At 36.1% G+C, this 19,800-nt stretch overlaps 1 protein-coding gene across 1 annotated transcript in view; it reads left to right on the forward strand.

The window, feature by feature from the left end:
* LOC140338729 (uncharacterized) overlaps window positions 1-13,639 on the forward strand; it is a 101,056-nt gene extending 87,417 nt beyond the window's left edge. Inside the window, exons 5-6 of the transcript XR_011922304.1 lie at window positions 1,194-1,283; window positions 13,200-13,639. The gene's annotated coding sequence lies outside the window, so the exon portion shown is untranslated. The remainder of the gene's footprint in view (window positions 1-1,193; window positions 1,284-13,199) is intronic.
* The last annotated feature ends 6,161 nt before the right edge of the window (window positions 13,640-19,800 follow it).

The following is a 19,800-nucleotide window of genomic DNA, read 5'->3' on the forward strand; positions in this document are numbered from 1 at the left end:
AAGCAGGACAGGATAGCTTCCCTCTCTCCTCTCTTTTAACTACTCCCCCTTTAAATGTAAAATTGCAAATGTATATAGGAAATGTATACCTATTCGTTTTACTACATTTATTTAAATATTTTAAAAGATACGTTTCTATAACCCCTTCCCTTAATGCTCTAGATGTTAGGAATAAAATAAAATTCCTTAATTTGAACTAAGATACCCCAATAACAATCCTAATTGTGTAAAATTGGTAAAGCACATTGGGTCTGATTTATTAAAACTCTCCAAGATTGGAGAAGATGCACTTTCAGTAGTAAACCTGGATGACCCAGCAAACTTGTAATGGATCTGGTCCAGGATAAAAAATATTTGCTGACAAACAGCAAAAGAATTTTAAGAAATTAATTCTGGAATTTCATGCTCGCCCAGGTTTACCGATGAAAGTGTATCTTCTTCAGTCTTGGTGAGCTGTAATAAATCAGGCCCATTGATCTATTTTAATCTAAGTCTAAGATCTAAGAATTACCACATTTCTGCCTTTGTTTAATTTTCTTGTACATTTTGTAACACTTTTTGTTGTTCAAATGAAAGGAGGGGTTAGTAATATCCCCTGAAAATGCTGCACTCATTGGTGCCCCAAAGGATTCCATATCCATACAATCATTTTCATCCAATAATTGCATCAAATTTTTTAACACTTTGAAATCCCCTGTTTCATATTCTTCAAAATCACAGGCAGAAAAGCTTCTATGAAACATTTCTTGAAAGAAAAGACTAAATAAGTGTATGTCCTTGATAAACTCAAATTTATCAAAATTGTCAGAAGGACAAAAACCCAAACTTAATTCTAAAACTTCAATCTAGTTAAACAAAAGTGAGATAAGTTAATAAGGTGCATATTTTTTAATATAACTGAATATATAAGCTCCTATATTTGATGATTTGTGTGCAGTTTATGTCAGAAGATTTGTGATAAAGAAGGCAAAGCTTTAAATTTTTGTAAGGTGGAGGTACTGGTCCTAATAGTGGTAGCAGGTAGCAGACATTTTGTACTAATATATTCATACAGTAATATAGTCAGTAATATAGTCTTGAACGTTTGCTTTATTGATCCATGTTTGTGAATCTATTTGTTATATGATACAGTATGTGCATATATATATATATATATATATATATAAATATATATATAATTTTTTTCTCTCTAGTTTATCACATTTTGGAGAAGATTGGATGCCTTTTCCTACCAGGTTCTGCACTGTCCCTCGGTGTTTTTCTCAGCGCAGCTTTTTTAAGTGGTGAGCACTTATACTTTTTTCTTGTATCTGTTAAACCACAGATATTTTAGGAGATAGTTCTCTCAATCTTATACAGTGGATACTAAAGAACAGAAAAGTTTATTACTTGAATTTAATAGGGAGGATTCCAACAAATGTATGCAAAATGTTGTAAAAAAATGTAGCTGTTTACTTCTCTAACTTTGGCCTTCCTGTGCCTTCAATCCAGCGGGAGAACTCTTGCCTCCAAAACTCTGTCTACAGGTAGGTCCACTTAAATTGTGATTATGAAGAGCTTGCTTCAAAGTCTAGAATGTTTCTACTATTTATGTTCTTCACTTAAATATAACTGACCCTTTAACTTTGGAGAATTTGAGACAGAATTTGAACATGAAACATCTAAGTTAGTCCATAATCATCAGCAATGTTCCTACCTGTTTTTAAATAGGTTGGGAGCATTTTAAGTTTATTGATTTGGGGCTTAATCATCAGTGAACTTTGGTGATCCAGCAAACCTGGATTGGATGTGGTCCGGGGCTAACAAATGGCAAATTACTTTTTTTAAAATCTGTTACAGTTTGGTGGATTACAGGTTCACTGGTGAAAGTGTATCTTATCCAGTCTTGGAGAGCTTTACTAAATCAGGCTATAGAACTATAGAACTAGTTTTCTATCGCCAGAGTTAAGGATTTTGACACCTTTGATACTGTATAAATCTGTGTTTAGTATTCCAGGGCTTTGTTCATATGTTTGTTAAAAAGGTGCATAACAGCTTCATACCAGTTTCCCTGTTTCTGGTAGCAAAGAAGTAGCACTGTGGACCTGTCTTGAATAAGAATTCCAACAGGTATTTCAATGATGTGATTTAAATTGCAGCATACCAATGTAGCAGAATCACTACTGGCTCTGCAACTCATCCTAAACACGTTGTGTTCTACAAGGGAATGCGCTGAATATTTTTCCCACCATTTCTATATTTTCCTGCCTGGAAAAAATGTTTCTAATATAAACTCAGTAATACACATACATCCAGAGGGCTAGTTTAGGACTAGTGGATTTAGGGCAACTCTTTCATGGTTGCCCCCTCCCTCACCATTTTATTCTTTGGTATTATTGTACAAGCCGGTAGCATCTGGACTAGGTAACACACAGCACAGTGGTCCACGTACATCAGAATTTGGGAAAGAGACATTGGGCCTGGTTTATTAAAGCTCTCCAAGACTGGAGAAGGTAGACTATCACAGGTTAACCTAGGTGAATCAGCAAACCTTGAATAGATTTCCTAAATTAACTTGCTATTATTTGGAGCATATTTTCAATCCTGGATTAGATCCATTACAGATTTGCTGGATCACCCAGGTTCTCTCATCATAGTCTATTCTCTCTAGTCTTGGAGAAATCAGGCCGATTGTGAACAGGGAAAAAATGTGTAGACTGTGTAATGTGCTAAGGTAAAAAATGGGTACATTTTTCTGGATATTTAGTGTGGCTTTAAGGGGCATGATTACTAATATGCACTGTCCATGTACCCACAAAATACCCCTTAAATACTGTGCTGTGAGAAAATCTAAGCATACACAAACCTGAATGGCCATTTAAAAAGAATACAACAGAACATTGTCTGCACACAGCACAGTGAATGTAATTAAACAACATCCACTGGGACAATAAATACTATGCTCAGGACTATGGAATACACAACAAAGTTACAATGTTCTCAAAGGTCAAATTTATGTAATGTACTACACAACATATACAACACACTATGTTCTGTATACTCTTCGATCTGTTGGGAATATTACTAATAGAGTACAGTAGTCAGAAACAAATAGCCCAGCATCAATAAGCGAAACAAATACCCTGCATTGACAACCAGAGGGAGTAATGATGCCTTAATTTTGGTGGATAATAGATATATAAATGACCTTATATGGGTGTCTTTGATTAAAAAAAAATGCAGTGGAGGTGGGAAAAGCACTGATGTTTGTGGTGTCAAAGAATGGAGAAAGACATTCGGTAATAGAGTGGGTGCATGTACATGTCTGGGTGTGGCCCAAAGTACTAAAGATGGTATTTAAACCTTCCTGTGACAGCAGACCCTTGCTATCAATTCTGACCAGTGTGTTTCTGATTCCTGTTTCTGACCCTGGTCTCCTGACTTGTCTCACCACATTTATCTGCAGCCTATTGTGACCTTCTGCCTATTCATTGACCCCATCTGTCTGCTGCCCAACCATGTTTGTCTGTCACATCCTTTGACCAATGGTTTGTCTGCTTGCCACTAGTTTACCTCAGCTTGTTCCACTGACCTTTACTTGAGAGTTTCTTTGCTTTCCTTGACTGGTGGGTCAATCCCAGGAGCCAGGACCTGTGATCATACACAGTAAATCTTTATTTTACTAGGGTGACTGTCCATCATCCCTTGTATAGTAAGGTGGGAATATTGTGGGACTATGAGTATTAGGAAAAAACTAAAGAACAACACAAAACATTGGCATATATGGAGTATTTAAAATACAAAAAGCATTGCAGTAACGCAACACAACACTTCCAGAGTGCTTGGTGTAAACAGGCCCAAAGTAGTAATGAACTCAGAATTTAAAATAGAAGTAAAAACATTAGTTGTTCCTTCTTCTGTAAACCGCTAAATAAATTGCCACACTTACGTCTTCCTCACTAAAGCGCAGCCGCCTCTTTCTTGCGCATGCAGGCAGTTCTGACTCTGGGTGTGCCTCTGTTTCCAAGCTTTATCAATTCCATCCAAGTCGCTGGCCAATCAGAAAATAGCCTCTTAACCAGGGGTGCCCACACTTTTTTGGCTTGCAAGCTACTTTTAAAATGACCAAGTCAAAATGATTTACCAACAATAAAAACTTGGACTTTAACTCCTGTGCGCAATAGAGTTTATTTTGAAAGGCAGGGCTCCGCGATCTACTCGCGTTGCCTTTGCGATCTACCGGTACATCGTGATCTACCTGTTTTGCACCCCTGTTCTTAACCATCCCTGGGTATTTGCAATCTCAAACACTGCACTCAGTGTTCGTGCAATGTGTCTCCATTGTGCCAAGCCCCTCGTTCAGTTTAGCTGGTTCCTGTTCACCTGGTGCTTAATTCAGTGTTTCCACTGTCCAGCTCCTGCGTTAACCCCTCATTGTCCAGTCTGTTGGTTCCCAGCCAACTTCCCTGTGCTGTTCCAGTGTTCCTGTCTGTCTCTGAATATCCTTGAGTCACCTGTGTCTCCTGTGTTCCCTGTGCCTGCAGTCGCCCTTGTCTCACTGGTGTCTGTCTCCTGGATCCCTGGCAATTGACCCCTGACATGTGACCTGACCTCTCTTGCTTGCTGCCTGCCTCAACCCCGGCCTTCCTTGACTATCCTTCTGCTTTGTGATTTGGTACTGTGTTAAGCCCACCTTGGTGTGCCCAAGGACCACAACCTGGCAGTAACCAGCTGTGCAACATCCTCACCATCAGAGGCTCATTTTAGAAATGTTGTATAGTTCTCTCTCTAATTCTGCTGACTTCAATGTACATGAAACTAAAATTGTTATAACTATGTTGCATTATCACTTTTGAAGTATTATATAGAAGAGAAAACAGAAAGAATGTCTCTTTAGGGCAACAAATGTGTTCAATAAGGTCAATTATATTGAGGATTTCAAAGCTTTACAGAGCTCAACTAAATGTGATAACACGCAAAAAACGTGCAAACAATCCTAATTCAAAGTATACAAATGATCAAAAACAACCTCTAATTAGCAAGATACAAAAAGCAGTATAAAGCAGTATAAACAATATAGTATAATTTACATAAATTCATCATGTGAACAGAAATTGAAATTATATACTTAATGTACATGTAATCTACATGTATGTAACAAAGGTATAATGGTTATATATACACAGGATTATAAATCAATTATAAATGTACATTTGTGACTAAATGTACCTGGGTAGTTCATAGGTAATCCTATATCAGTATCTGTATCAGTATTAGTTATGTTATGTGCAAATTTTGATAGGGTGAGTGAAAAAAAGGTTTCTTTTTTACTTACTTATTAGTAGATCATAGTTGTTGAATATGATGATGGTGATGAAGTTGAGATAGCCTAGGTTTTGAGATACAGAGTTTGAGGGGGGTAGTGGATTATGGTAGTTAGGATACCTGTTATAATCAAAATTAAATATTTAAAGATATATACCCAGGTGAAAAAGATCTATTCTAAAAAGTATTAAAGATTATGAACGCTTACTTTAGTAGTGTTTTGCAGGGGAAACAATAGGTACTACTGGTTCTAGGGTAGTAAGAGTTGAATAATCAAACTCCTAAATGATAAAGGATCCCAAATATTTTCGGATCCTAGGGTGTATATATAGGGAAAAGGCATAGATTAGGATATAGGAACTTGTGAAATTTTCTTGCATCCTGTTCTTTATTTGACATTTCTCAATGACACAGAGTGTGTCCTTGCAGACATGTTTCTGTTTGTGTCAGAAATAAACTGACACGCTGGAGTTATTATTATAATATTGTAAGAAAGATAAAAATAGAACCCCTTGATTATTGAATTCTTCAATAGCTACCACACCCCGAGAAATATAATATTTAAAAGAAAAGTATACTTCCTATTGGGAAAAAAGAAGCTCCCAAAAGGGGACAATGCATACTGGATAGAGGGGTTTTCAAGGTACCGAATCCCACATTATCGTAAAATCATTTTTTATTTACAAAACCATTTAAAATTAATCATATTTCACACAAACAAAACAGAAAGATAATTCAATAAAACAAATCAATAGGCCTATAGATACACTAGACAGGTATTTTTCTACTAATGTAATATAGATACAAAGTGTTTGCTCATAAAAGATTTTACTATTAGTAATGGTAAGTACTTGATTATATCACTATCCAAGTTAGGAAGGTGGAAAACAAATGGTTAGAGGGTATATTGGAAACTCTACGCGTTTCTCAGATCTGGACTGCTTCTTCAGGGGTTTAGTACCGACCAATTGTTAGTGCTGTTGTATCATCGCTGAAAATAGTCAAAGTTATTATGTGCATCTGTAACAAAAATACAAAGTTTCCTTCAGATTCAAGACATGCTAATAAGCCTGTTTTCCAGTTGATAAACATATGTCATATATATATATATTTATTTATTTATATATATATATATATAGTACAATAAATTAGATTTTACAAACTATGCTGCACTATGTATAATTGTGCCAGAATTTAGTAATTATAATAAATATTTTGAAATAGCACTGGTAAATCACCCACTGATAGTGAATGTCCTCAAAAAAAAAAACATTAAAAAGTAAACGAGTAAATGGTAGCTCACATAAACCTTAGGCTGGCAGAGGAACACATTCAAGCAAGGGTTTAAAAGTAACTTCAAAGGCTGAATTAATATTACAAGCAGGTCAATAACTTCGCCCTAAAAAATCAATAAACTTTTAAAGTATACATATTGTGAATGGAGTAGAGAAACACAGTGTAATAGATATGGTAGGTTTATTCAGTTTACACCAATGTATTGAAGTTGAAAATCACTGGTAATGAATTCTATGTAGCATTTGATCATTGATAGTGGTCCAGTTGTAATAGACCTTTACAATGACCCTAAGTATGATTTTAAAAGAAACCATTATTAATATAATCCGGAATTGCATCACCAATTTAAAAGAAACAAAGTAAATCCAACATATAACTCACCTGCTTCCAGTGTTAATCAACTCTAACCACAAGTGTAACAAAATGCTAGCATTCATATACGTAGCAAACCCCAGGGGGGGCAAGATGCTCCTTCCAGATGGTGAATAAGGTACCAAATAAAAAATCTTAACTGCCTAAATATGTTTCCGCCTTTCCCAGTAACTCAGTATCAGTCAAGCAGTTTCAAATGCACAAATTTCATTTTGCACAGTTTCAATTTGCAAATTCACAGATACTGCGAATAGTGAATAGAGGAGAATACTGCCCATACACTTGATGACCATAGCTATGCCCTGAATCTGTAAGTAGGTAGAGTTATCTAACATAAAGTAATTTTTAGACAGAATGAATATTAAAAGTTGCAAGATGAATTAATTGAACTCCCATGTTGACACATCTCTTTCAAATAAGAATTTTCTTATAGTTTGAATACCCAGTTCATTGGGAATACTTGAGTGGAAAGAAAAGAGAAAGACAGGCTTTTTTGGCAAAGTAATTAAAGAAGTATCTAACTTAATTAATAATTCAAGAGAACAACATAGAAAATAAATAAAATGTAACTGAAACCTAACTCTTACAGAGACCTACTATGCTAGACCAGTATCTAGACATAGTACAAATGTACATCATAAATTCCGTATGAAACTTGTATATGGAATTTGATAGTATAAACCGGGCAGTCTCTCGTCTCTTTACCCAAAACATTTAGCCTAAAAGGCTTCTCTTGGCATAGGAGTGACATGCATGTATTGTACTGGTTCAAAGAAAATAGGATTATACAGATTTAAAATAAATACCAATATGTAGGGGAGATATATTTGTCATTGTATATCAGTTGTAGTTATTATAGTTATAGAACAATAATCCTTGTACAAAAGTGGTAATGCTACTTAGAAAGAGTCTGAGAAGATAATGATAAAGCTATATATGATGTATATGATAGTTTAAGATTGGTAAGTACTGAGATATGTCTTTTAGTCACATGCATAATTGTGCATAATTAAAGAAAAGAAACCTAATTTATCACTGTGGTTCATACACGTGTGTTAGATGAAAGCGAAGGAGATGAAGATGTAGAAACTGCCCAGGTAAGTAATTCCAAAGTAGGTAGCTGACATTACAAAATAATTCACACAACCTAAAATTCACCATGTTATGATTATCATAAAGTTCCCTTTTTGGACACATATATTTGACCTACACAAGAAGGTAGAATTAATACTACTTTATTTAGAAAAGAAACAGCCAAGAACACTATTTTGCATGTGTCTAGCGGGCATCCTGAAAGTCTCAAATAATGCATCCCCTTCAGACAATATTTAGGGCTGAAGTGGAATTGCACTAAAGAAAAAGATTTTGAATATAAATCTAAAGCTCTTAAGGCGAGACTACTTTCAAGAGAATATAGTAAAAGCCTTCTTAACCTCCTGAGCGGTAACCCCGAGTGTGGCTCGGGTTAAAAAAAAACAACTGAAAGCGATAGCCCCGAGCCTTCTGTGTCCTGAAAAGGACAGAGAAGATTCTGTCACTAAGGTTAGTGATGTTTGCACTTGGTGCTCGATTGACATTAGTCGAGCTCAGCCAGTGCCCCCAAGACTCCCATTTACTGGGGCACCTGGCCTGAAGGTACAGGTGGAACACAACCCCTTGGCGTACCTGGAGTTATTTCTAAATGACAAAGTCATTCAGAAAATAGTTGAGGAAACCAACAGGTACGCTGAGCAACAATTAGCTGCTACACACAGGAGGTTTTCCAGAAGCAGAAAATGGGAACCTGTCACCAGAAAGGACATCTGGCTTTTTCTTGGCCTAGTTATTCTCCAGGGACTGGTGGGGAAACCCCTGCAGAAGTGGTATTGGTCCACGAATAAACTAATCGCTACACCTTTTTTTGGCACAATCATGTCAGAATATAGATTTGGCTTGATCATGAAATACTAACATTTTTTCCAATAATTAAACTTTTGATGAAACCACTCATGCTGCACCTAAGCTCAAAAAAAATTGGGAGGTCTATCAGATGATTCTAGATAACATGAAAAGCAGCTATGTGCCATAAAGAGAATAAAGTATAGACGAAAGTCTAATGCCCTACAAGGGGAGGCTCAGCTGGGTGCAATACATAGCATCCAAGAGATCACGGTTTGGTGTGAAATCATTTATGCTGTGCGAATTAGCAACGGGGTATATTTGGAAATCTCTAATATACATTGGGAAAGGCACAAAATGTAGCCCCAGATTCAGCAGCTATGAAGTGGCAACATCATCTGTCCTGTCACTTATTGAGCCATTGCTCAATCAAGGCTATTGTGTCACTGCAGACAATTTTTACAGCTCCCCTGATCTATTTGAGTTTCTCATCCAGCATAAAACAGATGCTTATGGAACTGTTAGAGCTAACCGGCGCAAAATGCCATCCATTGCTAAACAGAAGCTCAAGACTGGGAAAATAGTTGCCTGGCAGAAAGGCAAAATGAATGGCACTGCGATGGCGTGACAAGAAGGATGTCTGAACTTTGGGGTTAACGCAGGAGCTGGACAAAGAAAACACTAAATTAGCCAACAGGTGTACTAGAACTAGCTCACAATATACTAGGAGTACACAGAGTGCAGTCTGTGAGCTAGCTAAATGGCCAGGGCTGGCCAAGAGGCTATTTTCTGTTTGGCCAGTGGATTGGATGGAATTGATAAAGCTTGAAAACATAGGTTCCCCCAGCGTCAGAACTGCATGAGGTGAGGAAGAGGTAAGTGTGACAGTTTTTATATTTGGTAAAACTAAACAATTTAAATGTAGTAACTGATAGTAGATGTAATAAACTGATATTACAAAATGAACACCTTGAATGCCACAACCTTTCCAGGGTAAAGGAATCTCTTAAACTTTAAACTTTAAACTTCTTCTTTATTTTTTTTTCGAGTAATACAATTTTGTGGCTATCCTTCATGGATAATGAATCACAAAAATTTTTTCCACCTAATAAATAACTAATAAATTATCTATGGCACTTATAACATTATGAGCCACCACATAAAGAAATCCTGACCCACCCCTCCTCCAATTTTTTTTTATTATTATGCCATTATTTAAACCCTATGCAAAACAGAGTCCTGCGTCCCACGTGTTTCTGGGTTTTCACCCGGAAACGGTCATCAAGCTGCGTACTCATGCACAACGTGGGATACGAGGCCAGTCGGATATAAGAAGATCCAGCATTGTAAGTTATTCACAGTGTGATTGAGGCTGTGACCCGGGAAACATAATTTAAAAACACCTAAGGTAGGTTTTTTTTTTTCAATTTACAGATTTGATTGGAGTATTGGTAGAACATTATGTTGCTGAGGGAAAGGAGTTTCATTTATGACATGATTTTTATGTGGCTTTACTTTTTTTGGAGTGTTAACATGCAAGATTTAATCCCATGGGATTTTTTATAAAATAATAACTTTGAATGTGTTTCGTATTATGCAAATAATATACAATTGGGTGCAGACTAAATGGCTTAATATAATTATGTACAGGTGGCCAATACTGTAGCTTTTGTGCCACATTGGACCCCAAGGATAAGCAATGTGACAGGTTTTTCTTTGTGATTTATTCATTGTTCTGAGAAATAATAACATAAAAAAGAGATGTTTACTTTTTGGGTCACAGTGCTCATGATTATAATTAAGAGCCAACTAATCACGTGTGTAGAAAACACTAATTGGTGGAATGAGGACACAGGATTACTTCTTGAAGATATGTGCCATTTGAAAGCTCAAAAGGAGGTGCAAATACTGCTTCTATGGTTTAAAAACAAAACTGTTATGACAACATCTTAAAACAATATTTTTCAGTGTTTTGATCTGTTTATTTTTCTGCTTTAAAACATGTAGAAAAGATTGATGCGGTTGCTACAATGTGTCCTTCTGAGGAAGCCTTGGGGTGAAACGCATCAAGGAAGTTAGCACGTACAATGATATAAATTAAATTATTCAAATGATGCAAATGTAATGTATTTGGCAACTATGGATATGTATTGAGATTACAAACTGGACAAGGATTTATTTTAATATCTTGATTGTTTATTAGTAGGCACCTAAAAATGCCATGTTAGACAAAATTGGATTTGAATATGTACATAGGGGACGTGGTGCTGATTCATAAATGCTCCCATTTAACTTCTTGTTGGTTCATTAACTGTCACCTTTTATGTTAAAATGAAAAAAACCTACCATGTTAAAATGTTTTAATTCAGCCTCATTACCATTGTGCCCCCTTACAAAGATCTTCTGTGTCAAATATACTGTAGTTTTCAGTGTGCTGGGGGCATTTTTTAGTTACCTTCTTTACTCCATGTCATAACAGTACTGTAACATATCCATTCAAACTGTTTCGATATTATGTGACATTTCATTTTGTAGCAATGGATGTTTGTTATTGAAAAATCAGTTTGCTTCACCTGCTGGTGGGACCTGTTGAGACACTGTGCTGACAATATACCACCTTCTGTGTCTCCAGCCACACGTAGAGTAATCTCTGCTCATGTTGTGGGGTGAGTCAAGTTGCATGTGGACTTGGAACACATGCTTGCGTTCTAGGACCACGTGACTTGATTTCCACCGGACCTGGAAGTAACGGCCTTGTGGAACGTGGACAAATACTGACTAACAGGAACCCCTAGGAGCTTGGGACAGGGGGAAACATATTTTGGCAGGTAAGTTTTTTTTTTGGTGCCCTATTCACCATCTCCAACTTGTGGTTGGAGTTGATTAACACTGGTCGCAGGTTAGTTATTTGTTGGTTTTACTTTGTTTCTTTTAAATTCTTGCACAAATATACATAGTGCATGATTTGTATAATCTAATCTATTATACTAATATATATATATATATATATATATATATATATATATATCATATGTTTATCAACTGGAAAACAGGCTTAGCATGCCTTGAATCTGAGGGAAACTTTATGTATTTCTCTTCAGATGCACATTATAACTGACTTTTCAGCGATGATACAACAGCACAATTGGTCAGTACTACACTCCTGAAGAAGCAGACCAGATCTGCAAAATAGTTTCCAATATGCCCTCCAACCATTTGTTTTCCATCTTAATAACTTGAGGAGTAATATAATCAAGTACCAACCATTACTAGTAGTAAAATCTTGTATAATCAAACACTTTGTATTAATAATACTAATGCTAATTCTAGTGCCTCTATAGGCCTATTGATTGGTTTTATTGAATGAACTATCTGTACACATTTTGTTTGTGTGAAATATGAATAATTGTAAATGCTTTTGTAAATAAAAAAATGATTTTAAGATAATGTGGGATTTGGTACAATCGAAAACCCCTCTATCCGGTATGCAATGTCCCTTTTTGGGAGCTTCTTTTTTCCCAATAGGAAGTGTACTTTTCTTTTAAATGTTACAATATTTTAAGTATTGTTAAATTGATGCTGGAGACAAATCAAAATCAAAATTGTGTTTAACACTGGGTTTCGTAATCAGCATATTTTTACATGCTAAGTATCTTTGCTAATACTCCTTAACCTCCTGGGCTGTTCATTTCTGTTTGGATTTATATGTCTAAAAGTGGTACATTGTCATTCATGAAAATTTGTTTTACGTTGTAGGCCTGTAATTCTTAGGCATAACTCACCGAAATATGTCCAATATATAATAAATGTAATAATAAACATTACATAAAAAACACAAAAATCTGTTAAAACAGGAGTGCATAAATTAATAAAAAATACTGTAACCTGTAATATACCAGTACAGAAGCATATATAATATAATGATTATTTTGTATTGGATTCAATATAGTTATTTTGTATTGAATCCAGTACAAAAAAAAATTTAATTCCTCCTGTGCTCCCGCACGCTCAAACGTCACCAGGAACTCCCAGAGAACGCCAGCGCCACTCGCCGAGGGACAGATCCGACAAAGAGGATTGCGGCCCGAGGATAGCAGGGCACTGAGGACGCCGATGGGACCAGGTAAGGCTTTATTTTTAATTTTTTTAGCTACCCCGAGTGTGGCTCTGGGTTACCGCTCTCAGCAGGTTTTTTTTTACCACCAGGGAGGTTAATTATACCACTGTCTAGCATTATAGCATGATCATTTATGGTTGGACATACACATCCTACATCCTTCCTGTTTGTGGTTTTAACTATTCTTTGCCACCTATTTAGAAATATCCAGGTTTCATGTTTTATTTCTTAGGTATGGATCAGCAATGGGGAATATCCTCTGAAGCATATATGATGGGATTCTTGGCAATTGGAGTGGGATTCTTCCTTCTAATTATACCTGCAAACTGGTCTAATCTTTGTTTGGCACCAAAAGAACAAGGTTATCCGGATGAAGCTAGTGATGAAACAAAAAGCAAGTGGAGCCTTTCAGCCATTTAATGTTTATATCACCTTTGCAGTTATGTATGGAGAAAGAAAATTTATATGCATTATATTGCATCTTATCTTCAGTATAAGTACCCCCTTTACCACACCATATTTATTATAAGTAATATTAATAGTAATAAAAATATTATCAATAATAAATTGTATTTAAAATGCGCCAACATATTATACAACACTGTACAATAAATACAACTCTATACATACTAAATGTCTGAAAGAAATATTTTGTTTAATTAAAAAAGCCATGGTTCCAGGGTGCAAACCCACAGGAGAGCAAGACTCCTCCCCTTGTGTGTGCAATCTTTAATGTTCAAATCTATAATTCATATTTTTGTACATTAAACACTGTTGTGTTTATGGAAGGGGTTTTGTAAGGTCATATTTAGTAATATTCAGTTAGTATATTCGTGGTTTGATATACTAATGCTACACATTAGAAAATTAAAGCCTAACAGATTTTAAGAAAAACTGCAAAGGTAAATATTTGTTTTGGTCTAGGGGTGCATGCTCCTCCTCTGTGAGACTGGCTTCTTGCAGTTTCCTTTGTAAGCCACTCTGGAAGTGCACTGATGTGATCCTCTAAAGTGCATAAAATATTTCTTTATTGTATGTGAGGATACCAAGGGCCCACACTCAATTCAACAGTCACATGGAAGAAAAGCAATGCTGTTTGATTGGGAGAAAGGGATGAAGAAAGTTTACAACCCCCATTAGACTTGAACAAGCATTTACCCTTGCAGTATGGTGGAGTTTTTAAACAGAAAAATTACACATAAAATTTTTTCAATCCAATGATATTGGCTTCTGAGAGCATAAAATTTACACTGCATTCCAAAAAAATAAATATTGTCTGCTACTTGGTCCATGTGTCCTATACTAAATCAAGTGCGCCGAATCCAAATCTGTCCGATTCTGACTAGGACGTCAGGATCCTAAGTTAATTGTGTATAACTGTTCTCCAATTTCACATCCAGACTAATACTTGTAAGCAAATCTCACCCTCTTGGTTAGGTTCTTGCATTGATCACACAGGGTATATTTGCCATAAATGTAGCAAAAATTGTCCAGTTTATTAACACAGCTGCACCTACTCATCTTTAGCTCAAAACAGACTTACTATGGCCTAGCTGTACTATCCAATAAGATGGTTTTGCACTAGAGACAAGCCCTTGGTCCATCTCACCTGATATACCTATTTCTTACGTCAGCTCACAGACTTGCCCACACATGCCCAGGAGCTGCTGGAACATGCATGCCACCAGGGGACGTGATTCAGCGGCAGCAGGCATAGTGCTAGCTACAACTGTTATAATATTCCCATGTAAATACATTACCCAATTACCAACCATTTGAACAGCTAAAGCATGGCAAATTATGAGTTTAGATTTGGAATCAGAACACTCAATACCATATGTTCATAGTGAGTTAGGTTGAAAAAAGACATAAGTCCATCAGGTTCAACCACTAGGGAAATAAACATATCCCAGATTTAAAACCCCATAGGACATAGATGGACCAGAGGAAGGCAAAAAAAACCCTGGTACAATTTGCTTCAACAAGGGAAAAGAATTCCTTCCTGATTCCATGAGGCAATTGCATGTTCCCTGGATCAACAGTCTCTGTTATTTTTACTTTAAAGCCTTAATACCCAGTTATATTCTGTGCTTCTAGAAAAGCATCCAGCTTTTTCTTAAAGCAATCTATAGTAATTGCTGAAACTACTTCCTGAGGGAGCCAATTCCACGTTTTCCCAGACCTTACAGTGAAGAATCAGCTCCTTCCGGAGCTTAAACTTCTTTACCTCCAGACACAAAGAGCGCCCTCTAGTTCTTTGTTATGATCTCAAAGTGAATAATGGGGAAGGGAGTTTTCTTTATGAACCTTTTATATATTTATACAGGTTCATCATATCCCCCCTTAACGTCTCTTCTCAAGAGAGAATAGATTACATTCAGCTAATGTCTCCTCATAGCTGAGCTCCTCCATTGCTTTTATTAATTTAGTTGCCCTTCTTTGCACTCTCTCCAATTCCACAATGTCCTCTTTGTGAACTGGTGCCCAAAACTGGACTGCATATTCCAGATGTGGTCTGACCAATGCTTTGTACAGGGGCAGGATTATGTCTCCATCTCTGCAGTCTATTCCTCTTTTAATACAAGAAAATACTTTGCTAGCTCTAGATATTGCAGCTTGGCATTGCATGCTGTTATTAGGTCTATGGTCTACCAGAACCCCCAGATCCTTTTCCATTTCTGGCTCCCCAAATGTATTCCCCCTAGACAGTATGAAGCATGCATGTTGTTAGCGCCCAAGTGCATAATTTTACATTTATCTATAATAAATGTCATTTGCCACTTGGCTGCCCAATCAAACAGTACATCCAGGTCTGCTTGTAGATTATAGACATCCTGCATGGAATTCCATTACATAGTTTGGTGTCATCTGCAAACACAGAAATGGTACTTTTATTCCCAAACTCCATATCGTTTATAAAGATGTTAAACAGTAAAGGTCCCAACACTGAACTCTGGGGTACACCACTAATACCTTTGGACCATTTAGAGTATGAATCATTATTTACAACTCCCTGGAAGCCAGTTATCTATCCATTTACAGATTGACTTTTCTAAACCTATTGGCCCTAACTTGCATAATAACCGTCTGTGGGGTACAGTGTCAAATGGTTTAGCCAAGTCCAAGTAACCTATATGAACTGCTACTCCACTGTCTACCTGTTTACTGTCTTCCTCATAAAAAGAGAGGAAAATTGTTTTCTTGAAGCCATGTTCATTATCACTTATAATATTATTTTCTAGCAGAAACTCCTCTATGTGGTTCGTTATTAAACTCTCTGGGACCTTTCCAACTATGGTCCTTAAACTAACCGGTCTGTAGTTACCTGGTAATGACTTTGCTCCCTTTTTGAAAATAGGAACCACATTGGCCTTACGCCAATCCATCGGTACCTTGCCAGTGACTAAATAGTCTCTAAAAATTAGAATTAATGACTTTGAAATAACTGAGCTCATCTCTTTGAGGACACGTGGATGTAATCCATCAAGCCCTGGTGATTTGTCAACCTTATTTTTCCCAGCTGTTTCTCAATCATATCAATTTTGAGCCATTGTGACTCATTTAAGGTAGTGCTATTATGAATTTGGACATGAGCTCTGCGGTTTTCCTTTGTGTACACAGAGCTAAAAAAAAGTGTTTAGTAAATCTGCCTTTTAGGGGCCTCCTTGCTCAGTTCTGATCTTTTTGCTAATAATATTTTAAAAAAATGGGGGGTTGCCTTACTTTCCTTTGCAATTTGTCCTTCATTTTTAAGTTTTGCACATTTTACCTCCTTTTTACTTTTTTTGTTATATTCTTTAGAGTTTTCAAATAATGAAGGTGATCCTTCATTTTTATATTTTTGGAATGCCTTTTTCTTGTTCCTTATGGCTTTTCTAACATCAGCTGTGAGCCATATAGGTTTTATTTTAGCCTCTGGGTATTACCCATTAGACTATATACTGTTCTGTGTTCTTTGAGGACAATATTGTCTCCCAGACCAAGTCACAGAGAGCTCCCCTTAATATTTGGAAAATTTGCTTTCTTAAAATTAAATGTTTTTATCTTTCCTGTTTTTGCTTCCTGTTTTCAACTTACATTAAATGAAATATTATGGTCACTGATACCCAGATTATCTTTTATATGCACATTTTCTATAAGCTCTACATTGTTAGAAAGTTTGGGCTTCTATAAACTGTACCACAACATTTTCTTGTATTAAACTCACAAATTTCCTCCCTTTTGCTGTTCCTGTAGTGCCATTAATCCAGTCAATATCAGGGTAGTTTAAATCTCCCATGATTAAAACACTTCAACTTTTTGCTGCTTTTTCTGTCTGTGCTATTAGTTAATTTTCTATTTATTTTCTTAGCACTGGGGGGCCTGTTGCAGACAAAAATTGGTATTCAACGCCACATTCAACTCCACCCATAGTGCCCCAACCTCATCGCTTGTTCCATCCGCAATTTCTTTTTTCACATTCTCTTTCAGATCACTTCTCACATACAGACACCGCCACCCTTTCGTTTCACTCTGTCCTTACGAAAGAGAGTATACTCAGGAATATTGACAGCCCAGTCATGCAAAGAACAAAGCCAGGATTCAGCAATGCTAACTAAGTTATAATCCTCCTCACCTAATATGGCTTCCAACTCCCCTATTTTGTTTGCTAGACTTCTAGCATTGGTGAACAGGCTCTTTAAACCATTGCTGCTTTTACCATCATTGTTTGCCAAATCCTTTTGCTTTTCAGTACCACTAGTACTGCACAATCCAATGTTTGTTTGTAACATGGGAAGCTTCTTACAATTATCCATAACCATAATCATGTAAATCACATGTGTTATTCCCCGTAGCAAAATCGTTGTTGTGCAGTGTTATGCTTTGCATTGTATTTATCACAGAACAATGCAAACATATAGCCAATTTCCATGCAAAAACAGATTTTTTCAAATAATCTAAAATTTTTACAGTATGTGCATGGAAAAAATCACCAAAAACATAAACATTACAATAATTCAATTTGTAAACATTTTTCAGGTTAAATTGTTCTAAAAAGACTGTGATGTCTGAAGGAAATATTGATCTACTTTAAATCCTTTGTACTCCTATTTCCAGTTTAAGTTTTCCACTGCTGTGATATGTTTAATTCCCCACATGTCCATCACAAATGGGGAAGGTGTTTTGTACTCCATTGATAGAGAACTAAGACCTCCTAGTACTGCTAAGGGTGTGGTGCTCAGTGCGAAGAATGCCTTTTACTTTGCTTGCCAGTGGGAAGAATGTCACTTCTACAGATACAGGAGAAAGAGAGATACAGGGAAAGCGGCTTTATAAGGCAAGGGAATCTAACAGTATTTAAAATACCTTATTTCATTCACTAAAACATATTTATAAAAAACATCAATTATAAATGTCTGACAGTTTAGCCATAGATCGCTAAAACACTCTCACATGTACAACGTCCAAAAGTTGGTCAATAAATACACCTATTGTTCCCCGAAGTATTTCACCCTAAGCGGGCTTCCTCAGGGGATTTTTTGAGACCCTAAAAAGACCATAGAGATATATATTTATACTGGTAATCTAATGAAAAGAAATTATCTCACAATCTTAAGGCATAAATATATGTATGTGTATATATATATATATATATATATATATATATATAGCGTTGACACACCTAGTATATTGACCTCAGGGGGAAGAAATGAGAGTGGATTCAACTGAAAATTCAAACAATGGGAATGGTGCACTTGAAAGTTCTATGATTAAATTTACCATATAACTGTAAAAAGTAGTAGTTATGAGAGAAAAGAATAGAACAGATGAAAAGTATAGGGATAACCGTTCAATCTCACTTGGACGGTTGTCTTGTAAAATACAAAAAGTAATTATTGACCGATTATTGATGAATGATAATGGTCTCACAAAGAATAATAGACAGAAAGTGAAGAAAATAGTATCTTAAGGTTCTTGATTATTCTGTATGTAAGGGATACAGAATAAAAATAATTGAGGGTAATAAGGGTTACAATTTGATTTTAATTAATAAAAAATATAATCAATAATTAATCAATATATATATATACTTTACCTCAACCCAAGTGGAGCAGTTACCCACTCACTCTACTACTCCACCATGCCCACAAAACCTAACCAACTCCTCACCTTTGTTTCATCCACTTCTTACCCCCACAGCATCCTCGTCACAACTTGGAGCAACTCCCACATTCTGTTTTGTACTACCACCACCCCTTCCCCCACCCAACATAAAGACAGGACCAATGGACAACATGTCCTGAATGGACATGTCCTGAAACACACTCAGCAGAGAAAGAACTTGAAATATTCAATCTTTCCTCCTACATTTTCAGCCAGGAGGAAAAGAGTTTATTAAAACTAGGATTGTCATTTTGCCCATCCTCAAATCTTGACAAATTTGAAACCATTAAGGACCTGAACCTATTCAATAGAAATCTTACCTTAAAAGTGATGTTCGACAAAACATCAACACATAACCAATTATTCCTACCCGATGAATAAAGTGATTTCAATATTCAAGATTTTAAAAATCTTAAAACACTTCAACAACTTTTAGTTGAAAATGAACAAATGGAAAATGACACACTACCCATAGAAGGACCTATCACCTATCTCCTTTGCAGCTACTGATGAGATGCCCCAAGCCCACTTTTTCCTCAAATCTCATCATATCCCCACATTAAAACTTTTCTAAATCTATATAAACTATATACTATAATCTATATAGTGGTCTTAAATATTGATTACTATGAAAGAATTTGTTTTAAAATCTTAAATACCTCCGATTGGTACATGGAAATTTCGGGGTA

This window comes from Pyxicephalus adspersus, chromosome 9, assembly GCF_032062135.1.
Source record: "Pyxicephalus adspersus chromosome 9, UCB_Pads_2.0, whole genome shotgun sequence".
Lineage (NCBI taxonomy): Eukaryota > Metazoa > Chordata > Amphibia > Anura > Pyxicephalidae > Pyxicephalus > Pyxicephalus adspersus.